Source organism: Ambystoma mexicanum, chromosome 6p (genome assembly GCF_040938575.1).
Source record: "Ambystoma mexicanum isolate Mex_15411 chromosome 6p, UKY_AmexF1_1, whole genome shotgun sequence".
In the NCBI taxonomy this organism is placed as follows: domain Eukaryota; kingdom Metazoa; phylum Chordata; class Amphibia; order Caudata; family Ambystomatidae; genus Ambystoma; species Ambystoma mexicanum.
The window spans coordinates 928,822,853-928,837,835 of record NC_090935.1 but is presented as its reverse complement, the minus strand read 5'-3'; positions in this window follow the sequence as shown (position 1 = coordinate 928,837,835).

The following is a 14,983-nucleotide window of genomic DNA, read 5'->3' as shown; positions in this document are numbered from 1 at the left end:
TAAGAAGGAAGAGAGGAGAAAATGGACATTTAAAGAGTTTGGGTGCTGGCTGGCTGTGAACAGTGAAACTGCTGTGCGGGTGGGGAGCCGGGGGCAGTGCAGAGAGAGGGAAATGTGGGAGACTGTGGTAGAGCTGCGGCAGGCAGCTGGCAGTTGGAGAGAGACTGTCTGCTTTGTAGAAAACACCTTGTAAGAGGATTCAATTCAACACTACAGCTAAGTCAACGCCTAGTCTGGAATACTGAATGAAAACCCTTATTGATATATCTTTAGGTCCAGTTCATGCGTTCTGGATGACTACCCTTATATAACACCCCTCTCTTGGAATCCCCCTGACCCCACTGAGCCAAGAAGTAGTTCTGTTTTGCAAGTTTAAAAGGTTTATTTGATAATTTAAATATATATATATATCACACTTTATAATAAATTAATAATTGAATAGCACACTTAATCTGATATGATAAAGATTACTAACGGAGAATCTGGCACTAGCACACTTCTTTATAATTACTAAGGAGTTGAGATGAAATGGATAAGGTAGCACACTGGTAAATAGGTACAGAAGTATAATGCGGTAGAAAATGCTTTATAGGGTTCAAGGAAATGCAAGGTTGAATGAATGAAATGCAGTATAGAAAATACTCAATATGATTTCAACAAAACAATGTAATCACTTTTCTCTGGCTATTCACTCCCCCCCTCTTTATGCAATGCAAGGGAATGGGAGGAGAGCACACAGTTCTCAGAAATGCAATCAATGTAATCAGTTCAATCCCCCCCCAAGCTTAGACAACAGAAGTTTAAAACACAGATAGGAGTTTTGAAAACACAGGCCCAAATGCTTTGAGATGTGCTAGCAATGGATGAGAAATATGCTGGAAATGCTTTTTAATTCCCTTTCAGAGGTTCAGGGTGAGTGGTATCTAGTTAATATTAGTCCAGGCTCACACTAGCAATGATGCAGGGATAGTTAGCAGGTCAAACGAATTTCTGGCAAATGGAAGGCAAGCAGCAGCAGTTTTCACATGTGAAGAAATTGCAAATCGCGGTAAAATTCGCGGATGCGTGTTCCGCGATTGCGGTAAAACTATAAGGGGTAGGAATGCGGTTCTTGGTACGATTCAAATCTACGATTCTAAGCTATCAGAGGAAAGTTACTGCAAGTCTCTAGCCCAAACGGTCGCGGAGATATGAGCGATTTAATAAAGGTCGTTTTTGGGTTTGCAAATTTCAAAAGCTCAAAATGACAAGTGCAGCTTGCAACTAGAAATGACAGGTGACAGCTAGGAGGCAGTTCTACTTAGGTTAAATAGATTTAATTAGATGAATTTAAACTAAGAGATTGGTTCTACACAGTTCTGCTGGGTACTCACACTATATTCTTGAATTAAATGGGCCTCATCACGGATCTGGTCAGATTTTAGACTCGCCTCTGGTCTCTGCACTTCACAGTGATCTGGGTCAGCTCTCTCTGGTTCTCTGGTCTGGGTCTCTCTGGGTACAGCACTGCTTTCTCTCTGGGTACAGCACTGCTTTCTCCCTCTGGTCTGGTCTCTAGTTCTGGATAGATTGAAGTCTCTAGTTTGGCTTTCTGGAGGTTGATGGAGGTAAGTATGGATTTTTCCGGCAGAGCGTCCCGCTGCAGATGGATTTTTGAAGGTCTCTATCTGTCCTGTCTGTCTGCTTTTATGTGTTTAGAATGTGGGTGTGTTCTAGCATCACTGACCCTACCTCTCTCTCAGCTTCTAATTGGTCAAACTTCCATTTATCATTTGATTGGGGAATGAACTGTGAGTCAGAGGGATGTCATTTTATGGCTTGCAGATAGGACACTCCTCTGTCAGATTGCACATATTCTATATTTGATAATAAAAGACATATTTCAGAGTTACACAGTTGTTTGAAATTACATATACATGGTGTGGCTGAATTTAACCATGTCTCTGTCCAAATCTGCTGTTTCTAAGAGCTTGCATTCAGAAATGGCACATATTTCACTTTTTAACTGATTTTTCAATTTCTGACATTGACCCAACTTTACATACATGTGTGCAGGGAGTATGGACATTAACTGAAGAAGTTTCAGATTTTTAACATGCATACATTTAGAGTAATATCCACTTTTCCGCTAAAACCCCCCTGAACACGCCACCGGGTCGAAAAACCTCTTAAAATGTGGGCAGAAAAATCACAAGAATTATGGTATCATTTATAAAATTTTCACATGTCCGCTCTATGAGTTATTCATCTTTTTAAAGTTATGTTCTGGCTCCAAAGGGGTGTGGTTTCCCAGGTCACATGGTATAGAAACCAGTCTTTCCAGTTTCTGCCAAGCCAGCTTGCTCTCACAGGCAGTGCTCCTCCCAGCTCCTGCCAAGAGGAAGCTACATTTTACGACTGCGGTAATAAAAACCTTTGCCTGAGTGAAGAGGGCTTTGTTCACTCTCTTGCAGAGCACAGGTAATTCAATTATCAGATAGATGGCATATCCTTAGTGTGGGCAGCAAAAGGAAGGTTGGCCTGGGAACACAGTGGTGACTCAAATTTCACTCCTGATGGGGGTAGTTGCCAGGCAGAATCAAGTTCCTTAAGCCAGACTTTCAGCTACTGTCATGTTATTTGTTGCTTTTTAAATTAACTTGCAATTTTACACATGCAGCTAGAATGCTGATTCTAAGTGCAAAACTATGACATTTAAACAATTGCAACCTATGTGACACTCAAAAGTAGGTCACTCAGTCAATTTAAACATTTAGATTTTTTTTTTTTTAGTGTCTTTCAATCCAGTGCAACTTAAACTGCTGAAATCCACAGCGCAGCCAGTCTTGTTATAAACCTTGTCTTATGATCTTCATTTCCCAGATTTTGTAGGCACACAAAACTCCATTCTACCAAATGTCTGCTGGTGTTCAGTGAATATTTTGCACATATTGCAATGTTTGAAATAGGCACTTTGGCTTGCCTTCAGAGAAACACAGGGTGGTTTTAAACTGCCGGCTTTTGGATAGTGGTGAGTACTGGTACTGCACCCATTTTTGGGATTTAAGAAAATGAATTCCCAACAATTCTAGGTTGCATTTGGCAATCAGCATTGCCATTCCCAATGGTTTCAGACTACTGTGTGGGTAGTCCAATGGTGGTTTTAGGCAGTGTCCTTCTGTGCCCATAACATCGGCAAAAATGAGTGGCAGCCTATTCTTCATGCATTTCCCTGTGCATTTTCTGGGAAGCTCTGGCCATCATGAGTTTTCCATGTCAGTACTGCACAGTTTTGAGGTATGGCTAGGATGCATGGGTAAATACATCCCACAAGCCCCCCTCTTGCGATGGCCATTCTATTTCACGAATGGGACTCGCAAGACCTGGGATGTTTCCTCATCTTCTTCCAATAGATGGCACAGTTCATCATCTTCTTCTCCATCCGGTACTGATCGATCGGTTCTCCTCGCCAGTCCTGATGGGAGTATTGGGCGGTCCACTGGGCCCATTGGATCTTCGTTCCCGGTCTCCGGATCGTCCTCCTTGGCCAGTCTCAAGGTCTTCTTTCTCCTAGGACGACAAAGGAAGAGCGGCAATACCTACTCATAGACGTTTTTCCACCACTGTTGAGATGGTGGGACAGCATATGCATTTCATCATGACGAAACATTACATTCTTATTTTGATAAAGAAAACAGTATAACTAAGAGACAGTTTCATGCAAATCACAATATTTTAGAGACTAGATGTGGTATGTTTTATGGTTGGAACTGAATTAGTCTGAGACAGTACCCGCTAGGATTCCAGAGGATTCCTCCAGTTGTTGCAGAGTGTGCCTGGGATGGCAACATTTCAACTGGTTTATGTGGACCCACTTGTCTTCCCCCGCTGCCAAAGGACCTTTGGGGATGTGGATTTTGTAGGCCACAGGGGAGATTTTGTCTATGATCTCGAATGGTCCCTTCCATGTAGGCAAAAATTTGCGCTGCTTGGCCTGGTTCCTTTGGAAGTTGTATAGATAGACCCGGTCTCCCACCTGATATTCCTTCCTGGAAGTTTTCAGGTAATAATGGGTCTTCATGCTATCAGCTGATCTTTCTAGATTCCGCTGAGCGTAAGCAAAAGCATGTTGAAGGTGTTTCCTTAAATTCTCCACATACTCATGAGTAGTGGAGGCATTTATTAGTGTCTGCTCTTGGGTCCTGTAGAGCAAATTCTGAGGAAGCACCATCTTGCGCCCAGTCATCAACTCAAATGGTGACATTTTGGTTGCAGATGAAGGGGTAGATCTGATGGCCATTAGGACCAGAGGTAATCGGATATCCCAACTTGGCCCAGAATCTGCCACAAACTTCTTTAATATGCTCACAATTGTCCGGTTATATCTCTCTACTGCCCCAGAAGAAGCTGGTCTATAAGCAATATGCAGCTTTCTCTTGACCCCCAGTATCTCCCACATCTTTGTCATTACTTCACTGGTGAAGTGGCTACCTCTGTCTGACTCAATCCTTTGAGGTAGACCAAAACGGGAAAAGATGTGGTTAATCATCAAGGCAGCTGCAGTTTCTGCCTTGCAATTTGGGGCTGGGAGACATTCCACCCACTTGGTAAACAAGCATGTCACAGTCAACATGTACTTATTCCCCCTAGCCGAGCGAATCACAGGGCCTACAAAGTCGATTTGTAAATCTGACCATGGCAGTGTCATTCCCCTCTTTTGTAAAGGCGCCCGGTGCGTAAGGGAGGATGGCTGAAATTGTGCACACACAAGACACCCCTTCAAGTATTGGTCGAGGTCCTGCCCCATGTGTGGCCAGTATGCAACCTCTCTTAAGATTTCCAATGTTGTGTGAAACCCACTATGACCGGCGGTGGCCGCATCATGGGCGTGACTTAACATCAGGCTTCGGAATGAGGTAGGAACCACCCACTGATCGTGGCCAGCTTTGGATTTCCTTACCAACAAACCGTCTTGGATTCGGAACATTTTTGGACATTTCATCAACACTCTTAGGTCCTCTTTCCCAGTGTAATCGGTATCCGTCAGGGGAAAGTTCTCAGGGTCCTCAAGGTGCTGGTAAAATTTACCAATTATTGGATCCCCCTTCTGAGCAGTAATCAAATCAGCATCAGGGGTCTCCTTACTCCATTGTGCAATTGAAAGGTCGTTGTGAGCATTTGTCTGGGACCTAGTGATGGCAGTGACCTGGATTTCCCCCAACAGGGACTCAATCTCAATTAGATCCCCTTGGATGGCCCCGGTTTTGGCCAGCTGATCAGCTAAGTCATTTCCCGTTTTGTCTGGTCCCTCTACTTTGGAATGACCCTTGATCTTTTTCCAGTAGATGGTCATCTCATTCGAGGTGACCAAATCATCAATGTTTTGGATCAACCTCCCATGTTTCAAGGGTTTGTTGTTAGCACATAACATGCCTCTGGTTTTCCAATTAACCAGGTGCTCCACGAACCCGTTCCGTACATAATCTGAATCTGTGATTATGACCAGTTCGTGGAGTTGATGCTGGACAGCAGTGAGGATGGCCTGATGCACAGCCATCAAGTCTGCCACCTGACTACTTCGGGGACCAATTTTGTATCCAGCGGAGGGTTCTGGGGACTCATTCACCCATGCATTCCCTACGCCAGCCACCAGTTCTTTCTCCCCGTTGCTGTCAACATGGTAAGAGCATCCATCCACATAGACAGTGGGCATTCCCTCACACTTGTCCTCTTCAAAGACTTTGTGTGGGGAATTAAGGTATGCCTCCATGTTGTCCTTTATTTTTAGACTTTCGTCCTCGAGACAGTTTTCTCTGGCACAATCATGCAAGTCAGCCAGACCTTGCGCGAGGGGACTCTTCTTGTTTTGGCCATATCTGACCTCCACAGGAAAGCCTTGCATTGACAGAATCCAGGAAGTAATTCTGGAATTACTCACATTTCCGGCCCGGATTCTGTCACTTTGGAGATATTGCAGGGGCTGGTGTGGGGTCTCCACTATGATGTGTTCCCCCTGGATAAACGGGCGGTAATTCTTCAATGCCCACACCGTTGCCAGGAGTGCCTTCTCACAATCGTTGAATTTCTCCTCCACAGAGGATAAAGTTTTGCTCGCATAGGAGATTACTTTATTGACCTTGTCATGCTTTTGGTATAATACTGCCGTCAAGCACGTATTAGAGAACCCTGTCTCCAGGAAGAACTCCTTGTTTCTGACAGGGTAAGCTAGGCAAGGCGCTTGTGAGAGGCTTCTTTTGAGTTGTTTTACCGCCTCGGCTTGTTCTGGACCCCATTCCCACTTGACCCCCCCCTTCAGGAGATGAATCAGGGGTCTGGTGATCTCTGCGTAGCCCTCAATGAACTTTCTGCTGTAATTAGTCAGTCCAAGGAGGCTCCTTAGTTCCCGCAGAGTTGTGGGGTCTTTCAGTTTCTGAAGTGCTTCCACTTTCTTTTCCTAGGGACAGAGACCCTGAGGAGTAATCTCATGCCCCAAGAAATTAACACGGGTTCTACACCACTGTGCTTTTTGAAAGGAAAGTTTTGCTCCGGCGGCCCTCAACTGGGTCAGAACATAACGGATCTCCGCTATGTGTTCCTCCACAGATGAACTTTTGATGAGGACATCATCTACATAAGCCAGGTTACCCCTTGCACCCAAGTCAGGCATGGCCTTGTGTAGAAAAATGTTGAATTCATTGCCGGAGTTGAGGTATCTGAAGGGAGTCCGGGTCCAGGTGTACTGCTGGCCCCCAAAGGTAAAAGCCAGCTTGTATTGGTCCTCCCTACTGACAGGCACAGTCCAGTATCCATTGGTCAGGTCTATTGCAGTGAATACCTGTGACCCCTGGATCTGGGCCAGCCCTTGGTCAATGTAGGGCAGAGGCCATCGGGAAGTATGGACCCGTTTGTTGAGCTCCCTGAGGTCGGCACAGAGTCTCCACTGGCCGTTTGGCTTCAATATTCCCAGCACCGGATTATTGAAGGTGCTGTGGACCGGACGGATTATTCCCCGGGACTCTAGGTTCTTAATTATTTCAGTAAGGGACTCCATTGATGCGAGAGGCAATCGATATTGCTTCACAAACACAGGAGTCATGCCAGGGTCCGTGGGGATTGTTGTTGTATGGATGTCAGTGCGACCACAGTCATATGAGTCTACCGCAAAGAGATCTTGGAAATCCAAGAAAACTTGTTTCAACTTTTGCTTTTGTTCCAGAGTCACACAGGCATCAGCTAGGTTGACTCTCTCTTCCACCATCTGCCTGAAGCCTGGAAAGACTTCTGGTTTGGCTATTTCAGCGGCCTCCTCCAGCTGGGTGGAGAAGTCCCTGGTCAGAGTGCTGATTTGGACTGGAGGCTTCAGGTGGGAAAGGCAGTCCTCATGGACCTGGAAAATCACCTCATCCCTCCTGAAATCACAAGTCACATCTTCCTTACCATAGGGGCAGGAAGTGTACACCAGGAAGTTCCCCCCATGCCGGGTAAAAATCCTGTCTGGTGTTGTATTGTCATCACTGTCACTGTCAAAACAGTCCTTGGGGATTGGTCCTAACAGTTCATTTACTAAGTCGATGGAAAAATGTCGGTCATCAACCGCCATTCCAATAATGGTGCCTGCGGCTAGAGTAATACTCTTTAAGTCGCTGTTATCCACCTCTATTGGAATGGTGTCATGTTCTATGTTGACTAATGGAGTTGGGTTTACCCCCAACCCTTGCTGTTGGAGAGAAGCATTTAGATGTATGTAAGCATCAGGGTTTTTCAACTCTTGTCCCCTTTTAACTTTCACTTCCAGGGAGAATTGTCGGGTCCTTTCTGGGATGGTGACTTCCTCTTTGATCTGAATTTCAACTGCATAAGGTAGCAATTGAGCTGACCTAAATGCTTTTTCTGGATCATCAAAGCCCATGGGATTATCCGCTAATCGGGACCAAGCTTTGAAGTTTATTAGGTCCAAACTAATGGCAAAGCGATTGAGAATGTCACTGCCTAAGTAAAAGGCGGCAGTGACGTCTCGCACGACCCAACAATTATGGACTATGCTCTTGTTGCCAATGGAGATTTTGAGCATACACCTGCTTGGCAGGAGATGTTTGGAATTAGGTGCTTCCAGGTCCATTTCCCATTTGTCTATCAGTTTGAAGGTGGGAATGGCTGGATCTTTTGGGAGTTGGCGAAACATGGCTTCGCTGATGAAGCTCTTACCGTTGTTCACACATACTCGAGCGAGAACAGAGTCCTTCCCATCATTTAACTGAACAGGGATGAACTGCTCTCCAATTTGCTGAATATCAGCCAGGCTTTGAGCTGATTTCACATCTTTCTGGACTATAGGAGTGGGAGTTTTAGATTGTGGATTGGTATAGAATTTCAGAGTGTTTCCTTCCAGCGTGGAATACCACTTTAGACTGGAAGGAAGGTTGATTTTCAGAAATAGAGAGGACCCCCCATCACCAGTCTGTTGTCCTACTGCTATTACTGTCACGTCTGGAATTTGGCTATTCTGGAAGTGAAATTCTACTTGGTCAGATTTTTGTTCAACCATGTGGCATGTGCCGTTTAAACTAACATGGTTGACACTCTGTTTTAATTTTATTGGTCGGCTAGTCTGGGTCCAGAGGACCTTGTTTACACAATCTATTAGGGGTGACAACCTTCTCAGGAGGTCATTCCCTAGTAAACAAGGGGTGCCCTCTGGGGTCACAACTATGACCGGGTGTTTCAACTTATGTCGCCCAATTTTAATGTCCAAATCTGCAGTCCCCTCAACGGGAATTTCCTTCCCGTCAAAGTTCTGGAGTTGTCCAGGAAGTGAGGTGAGAGGAATTTGGTAATTCTCTCCCCTTCCTGCATTCAGTTCATCAAAGGCCCTTCTGGACAGAAGGGTAGCTTGAGATCCAGTGTCCACCAGTGCCGAGATTGTACCCTGCCCCTGTACTTGTACCGGGGCATAATATCTTCCCTCCTTCTCCTCAAGGGGGCACAGATAATGTACATTTTTGGACAACTGGTGGGCTAACTTTCTGGTTTTGGACATCGCGAGAGAAGAATTTTGGGCAGAATTCTGTGGAGAGCCTTGGGAATCTGAAAGAAAAAGTTGGCAACTGGAGATCAGAGCCATTGTGGGTTCCCCTGGTTCCGGTTCTGGGCCGCCCCCCCCTTTTTGGAGGCAGTCACCAGGATGGGTTTGAACCAGGGGATTTTCTTGCTGTTGGTTCTGGGATGAGATGGTGGGCGGCGGTAACTCAGTCTCCACATCTCCCCAGTCTGGATTTGCATCCCTAGGGACCCATTTTTCTTTGGGAGGAGTTCCCCCCTCTCTGAAGGAGAAGATCCTTTTCCCAGGATCCTCTGAGGATCCCTCTCCCTCAACTTGGAAGATCTGTACCTCCTCCTCAAATTGAGTCTGTTTGGGTCTTTTGTTTCTCCTACCCCCCCCTCTGCTCCTTAGGAGGCAGACTTTCAGGGGCAAGAGATTTTGTTTCCGGTTCCTGGGTTTCCATGGGCTGTTTACAAGTGAGGAAGGAAGCTTCCTCCAAGGCTTTACACCCCCCTTCCCCTTGTGCCTCCTCCCTGGGAACCGGTGAGTTATCGGGGTGCTGCCCCCGTCATTGTTCTGGAGCACCAGGTCCAGAGTTGGGTGCGTTCTGCGCCGGCACGCCCATCTGAGGGTTCTGCTGAGCCCTCAGTATGTGACCCAGATCCCGCGCCATGTTTTGAACCTGGCGCTCTAACTGGGAAACCCGCTCAGGCTGATACGGGGCCCTGTTTTCCCCCCTGGGCTGATCCCGGGAAGGGTAGCTGTCCCTCCTCTGGTAATACCCCGGGTTGGGAAGATTTGGGTACCCCTCCACCCTTGGCCTCCCCTCTCCCGGATTCAGTGGTCTGGGCTCAGGGAATTGGGGAAAGAAGGATGGATGATTTTGGGGTTGGAAGTCGGGTGGATATCTGGGGAAAAAGTTCTGCCCAGGGTTTGGTAAATTTCTGCCCTCCTGTGGGAAGTTTGGAGGGAAGTTCCCTGGGTTAGGTGCTTGGCTGGATCCCCCCCCTTGGGCTGGAGGAGTCCACACATAACCCAGGATGGGTCTGTTACCTTTGTAGCGAGGACTTACATAGTCAGGAGAGCGAGGGACCCCATTTGTGGGGCTGCCTCCCTGGCTCCCTGTCTGTGACTGGCCCGAGGACCTTCTGGGCCTAGCATTATTAGGTGCAGGTAGGTTTTTAGGCCCCCCCATCTCCAGATCCAAAACGGGGGTGACCTTTACCTCTGCCACCTTGACAGCAGCAGGGGTGCTGTTGGCTTTGGGGTTTTTCTGGGCATTGCTTTTATTTTCTATGGGCTTCTGCACCTCATAGATCCGGGTAGCCTGTTCAATGACCCAGTCTAAAGATCTTTTCTCATGAAAATCTCTCACGAGCTGGGTCATTATATATTTGGGCAAGGCATGGAAAAATGTATTGACAAACTCTCTACTATCTGTGCGCACCCTTCTGGTGGTTTGCGCAAAAGCACGCTTTAACTCCTGCACAAATTCTCGTGGGGCCTGATCCTCCCCACATTGCAAATTGTAGGCCGCCTTGCGAGCCTCTTGAGGATTTCTGTGAACAGAAAAATGTTTCAGGATGGCCGCCTTATATGTGGACCATCTTAAATGATTTTGGTCCTCCAGCCCCGCAAAGAAACTGGAGTATTCCGGGGAGAATGTCCACTTTACATATTGAATACAGCTTTGGCTGTCCTTCAAATGGAAAGTCTCCATCATTTGTTCAAACAACTCTAAGTGCTCCCAAACAGAATACTTAGCGTTCTTATGGTAAGGCGTGATGACGCTCCTGATCGCCTTAATCTGCTTTAAGGGGTCCTTAAGCAAGGCCCTTTTTGCCTTATTGGCCTTTTTGGTTCGGGTAACCCTTGTCCATTCTTCCTCGGACTCAGAGGCACTGCTCCCAGAGGTTCCCGTCTGTTCTTCCAGGTTTTCCCGGATTCTGCGAGCCTGGGAATGGCTGGCAGAATGTGGGGACCTGGTCTCCTGTGTCCTGCGCAGTTCAGAGGAGTCTTCAGATTCCTCCTTGCTGCCAGGATTTGATGGGTACCCCCTCCACTGACCTAACTGGGCAGAGGTTTTCAGGATGCCCTTAATGGGCCTACTCTCCTGGGGTTCCCCATCGAACTGTACTGTACTTGGGTGCCCATACCCGGATGCCCACCCCTCCATTCCTGAGTGGTACTGGCCTATGAGCCCCATACTCTTAGCTGGATAGTAATCTGCCATCCCTGTGGCCCTGTGCTCATGTGCGCCAGGGGACATGGGGGTGGCAGAGTCCAGGGACTGAGAGGTATGAGGGCCTCTGGTACTAGGGCTCCTGAGGTTATGCTCCGGAGTTTCCATTTCCCAGCGAACCTCATCTCTATCCGCCCCTGCTCCCTGTTGCAATGCAAGAGCCTGCATTTGTGCCTTCAGTTCCTCAGTTAAGGCCTTACTAGACTCTATCAGTCTCTCCTGCATCGCTACCTGTTGTTGGAGCCTATCATTGTGTTGACAGAGGGCCTCATTTTCCCTCTGTGCTTCCTGGTTGGTCCTGGAGAACTGGGCCAGTCTTTGCTGCAGGAGGTTTACCTCCTGGGCAATGTCCCTATTGGCCTGCTCCTTTCTTGCTAGAGCATCTTCCACCCTTCTGGTGTGCTCTACCAAGTTCTGGTTTTCTTTTTGGAGATCACCCAGACCCTGGAGGGCCAGTTGATTTTCTTCAATTTCCTTTTTTAAGTGGCAGACTTCCTGGCCTATGGCGTCTCTTTCCTGACTAAGAGTCTGCATTTGTGCCGCCAGGTCGTCCCTTTGCCGTTGAAGGGCACCAGCTTTTTGGCGCTCCTCATCAAACTCTGCCTGGGTATCCAGGTCTTTCAGAATCAGTTTATTGCTCTCCTCTTTCTCTCTGTCTAGTTGGATTTGCAGGGTGGCTACCTGCTCTGTGCATGCCCTGTTGAAATTGATCTGTTGCTCCAGCTTTTTCTGGTTCTGCAGCAAGGAGTCCAAACTGTCTTGGTGCTCCTTCTGCAGGGCCAGAAATCGGGTATCCTGGTCTGTCTTTTCCTGTTGTAGGATGCCCATATCCTCTTTTATTTTAATGATATATTGCCTACTATCATTTTCTGCCTCCTGGCTCCTCTGCAGCCTCTGCTCAGAAGAGTCCAGATCAGATTGGGCCTTCTGTAATGCCATCTGTTGCCTATTTGCCAGATTTTGGCTTTCAGCACATCTATCCTGCATGTCTCCCATATATAGGTACAGGTATGCCGCTATCCTAACAATCTTGTCGTGTTCATCTTTGGCCTTAGGGGCCATGTATAGTTCACTCAGGGCCACATGTAATGGACCCTGATCTCTATATATATCTGACCCTGTTTCAGTGACCTGTTGCGTGATGGCCTGCAACCAGACTGTTTGGTCCTGGTGAGTCCACTCACCTCTCACAAATAACTTATGTAAGAAGTGCTCTCTGGCTATTTTCATGTCTACTAAGGTCGTCATTCTAGAGATTGGTCTCTGTCCTGACTTACAGAAGTTTGTATTTTATTTTTGCAGAACAGAACTTTTCTTGGAGTGTCCCTTTTGAGGAATGCTTCACAGCGTAATGCAGCGTGGTGATCCGACCGGATGTATGTATCCCGTCAGTTAGCACACTGTATTAAGCTGCACAAGTGGTAAATCTAACCCAACGTCTCGGCTCGAGCCCCCAATTTGTAAGAGGATTCAATTCAACACTACAGCTAAGTCAACGCCTAGTCTGGAATACTGAATGAAAACCCTTATTGATATATCTTTAGGTCCAGTTCATGCGTTCTGGATGACTACCCTTATATAACACCCCTCTCTTGGAATCCCCCTGACCCCACTGAGCCAAGAAGTAGTTCTGTTTTGCAAGTTTAAAAGGTTTATTTGATAATTTAAAATATATATATATCACACTTTATAATAAATTAATAATTGAATAGCACACTTAATCTGATATGATAAAGATTAATAACGGAGAATCTGGCACTAGCACACTTCTTTATAATTACTAAGGAGTTGAGATGAAATGGATAAGGTAGCACACTGGTAAATAGGTACAGAAGTATAATGCGGTAGAAAATGCTTTATAGGGTTCAAGGAAATGCAAGGTTGAATGAATGAAATGCAGTATAGAAAATACTCAATATGATTTCAACAAAACAATGTAATCACTTTTCTCTGGCTATTCACTCCCCCCCTCTTTATGCAATGCAAGGGAATGGGAGGAAAGCACGCAGTTCTCAGAAATGCAATCAATGTAATCAGTTCAATCCCCCCCAAGCTTAGACAACAGAAGTTTAAAACACAGATAGGAGTTTTGAAAACACAGGCCCAAATGCTTTGAGATGTGCTAGCAATGGATGAGAAATATGCTGGAAATGCTTTTTAATTCCCTTTCAGAGGTTCAGGGTGAGTGGTATCTAGTTAATATTAGTCCAGGCTCACACTAGCAATGATGCAGGGATAGTTAGCAGGTCAAACGAATTTCTGGCAAATGGAAGGCAAGCAGCAGCAGTTTTCACATGTGAAGAAATTGCAAATCGCGGTAAAATTCGCGGATGCGTGTTCCGCGATTGCGGTAAAACTATAAGGGGTAGGAATGCGGTTCTTGGTACGATTCAAAGCTACGATTCTAAGCTATCAGAGGAAAGTTACTGCAAGTCTCTAGCCCAAACGGTCGCGGAGATATGAGCGATTTAATAAAGGTCGTTTTTGGGTTTGCAAATTTCAAAAGCTCAAAATGACAAGTGCAGCTTGCAACTAGAAATGACAGGTGACAGCTAGGAGGCAGTTCTACTTAGGTTAAATAGATTTAATTAGATGAATTTAAACTAAGAGATTGGTTCTACACAGTTCTGCTGGGTACTCACACTATATTCTTGAATTAAATGGGCCTCATCACGGATCTGGTCAGATTTTAGACTCGCCTCTGGTCTCTGCACTTCACAGTGATCTGGGTCAGCTCTCTCTGGTTCTCTGGTCTGGGTCTCTCTGGGTACAGCACTGCTTTCTCTCTGGGTACAGCACTGCTTTCTCCCTCTGGTCTGGTCTCTAGTTCTGGATAGATTGAAGTCTCTAGTTTGGCTTTCTGGAGGTTGATGGAGGTAAGTATGGATTTTTCCGGCAGAGCGTCCCGCTGCAGATGGATTTTTGAAGGTCTCTATCTGTCCTGTCTGTCTGCTTTTATGTGTTTAGAATGTGGGTGTGTTCTAGCATCACTGACCCTACCTCTCTCTCAGCTTCTAATTGGTCAAACTTCCATTTATCATTTGATTGGGGAATGAACTGTGAGTCAGAGGGATGTCATTTTATGGCTTGCAGATAGGACACTCCTCTGTCAGATTGCACATATTCTATATTTGATAATAAAAGACATATTTCAGAGTTACACAGTTGTTTGAAATTACATATACATGGTGTGGCTGAATTTAACCATGTCTCTGTCCAAATCTGCTGTTTCTAAGAGCTTGCATTCAGAAATGGCACATATTTCACTTTTTAACTGATTTTTCAATTTCTGACATTGACCCAACTTTACATACATGTGTGCAGGGAGTATGGACATTAACTGAAGAAGTTTCAGATTTTTAACATGCATACATTTAGAGTAATATCCACTTTTCCGCTAAAACCCCCCTGAACACGCCACCGGGTCGAAAAACCTCTTAAAATGTGGGCAGAAAAATCACAAGAATTATGGTATCATTTATAAAATTTTCACATGTCCGCTCTATGAGTTATTCATCTTTTTAAAGTTATGTTCTGGCTCCAAAGGGGTGTGGTTTCCCAGGTCAAATGGTATAGAAACCAGTCTTTCCAGTTTCTGCCAAGCCAGCTTGCTCTCACAGGCAGTGCTCCTCCCAGCTCCTGCCAAGAGGAAGCTACATTTTACGACTGCGGTAATAAAAACCTTTGCCTGAGTGAAGAGGGCTTTGTTCACTCTCTTGCAG